The following is a 1,358-nucleotide window of genomic DNA, read 5'->3' as shown; positions in this document are numbered from 1 at the left end:
TGCCGAGGGGCCGACGTGGTGGCTCTGGCTCCACCCAGGAGAGACGCTGGAATCGGGGGCCAACGGGTGCCTCTGCAGGTCATCAGGAGCGTTTTAGAAAACGGAATCGTAGTCTCCTTTGTATTCCTAAATCAAGGAATATAGTCGACAAAACGTTTTTATTCAAACCTGCATCTCTCCGCCCCACGACACCTAACGGATTATTACCCAGCCTCTCAGAATGTGAACTCGAAGGCTGTCTGAGGAGCCATTTCGATACAAGTAAATTCAACATAGAGGATACTCTAGAGCTTGCACCTTGAGGAAGAGCTCCCAAATAAACTTCGCTCTTGAGTCATATTCTTTCATTACATGAAAGGCACTTAATTTTTGGTTAAAAAAAAGAGAGGTAGAAAGAAAGAAAAGACACACACACACAAATCAGCCTCGAAGATTCTCATTCCAGCGTCCTGTGCCTCAAATATCTCTCGAAACGGCAGCCATGAAGATGTGCTATCATGTTATCAGATGCTTTCACATGGGACTCTCAGGCCTGGACAGAGGCGACACTGACGTGGATAAAAGATTCGGATAATAGCAACCCTGATGATGACAACAGCACGGAATGTGACTACCTGTCACAGAGGATAGAAGCCACCCCTGAGCAGGGGACGCACCTGCAGAGCCCAGGGAGGTGGCATGCCCTGAGACTGCCATTGGAATCGCCACGCTGGCACGACCCAGTGGAGAAGCCCCTTCTCTGAGACCACGGGAGGCAGGGCTGTGTGCGCTGCTAATAGTCAGGTAGGAAATTTAAGACATTAAAAAGCCCCTTGTAGTCAATGACATTTTACAGCGGGGTAAACTAGTGACTGATGCTCTGTGGAGTTAATTTACCTCACATGAGCAAGCACTTTACAGCCATCGAATTGCTCGTCTGCTGTGGAATCGCCTCCTTATGTTCTGCTTAATAGGATCAAGGTGAGAGGGTGAGTGAGCTCAGCCCCGGGGACCGCAAGGTCCCCTGATCCCGATGGGGCTGAATCAGAGAGAATGGGGGCTGCGAACCCTCGGCTGTGCGTCTCCCGAGCCCGCGTGCGATGTCTCCCCCTGCGACGTGTGTGCTGCCCACTCACACGGAGCGCACGACACGTGGCCCGGCTGCCCTGAAGGTCACTTTGGAGCTCCTCATGCTGACAGTTCAGGACGCAGTAAGGCAGGGTTCTTCGCTGGCCGAGGAACAAGTGCTTCTGATAGGGCAATGCGAGGGCGAGCCCGCGTGTGAGCTAGGCTGGGTCGCAGGGTCAGGGCGTGCGAGGCGAGCCCGCGTGTGAGCTAGGCTGGGTCGCGGGGGCCCCGGGTGAGTGGCGAGACCCCGT

General features: G+C 53.8%; 1 long non-coding RNA gene across 1 annotated transcript in view; it reads left to right on the top strand.

Annotated features, from left to right (window-relative positions):
* The first annotated feature begins 323 nt into the window (after nt 1-323).
* The window catches only part of LOC102495879 (uncharacterized), a 2,948-nt gene continuing 1,913 nt past the window's right edge, over nt 324-1,358 (top strand). Inside the window, exon 1 of the long non-coding RNA XR_337466.1 lies at nt 324-783. This is a non-coding gene — a long non-coding RNA (uncharacterized LOC102495879). The remainder of the gene's footprint in view (nt 784-1,358) is intronic.

This window comes from Tupaia chinensis, unplaced genomic scaffold (genome assembly GCF_000334495.1).
Source record: "Tupaia chinensis unplaced genomic scaffold, TupChi_1.0 Scaffold146386_1, whole genome shotgun sequence".
Classification (NCBI taxonomy): Eukaryota; Metazoa; Chordata; class Mammalia; order Scandentia; family Tupaiidae; genus Tupaia; species Tupaia belangeri.
The sequence above is the reverse complement of the archived record's forward strand: the minus strand, read 5'-3'. Positions and strand labels throughout refer to the sequence as shown.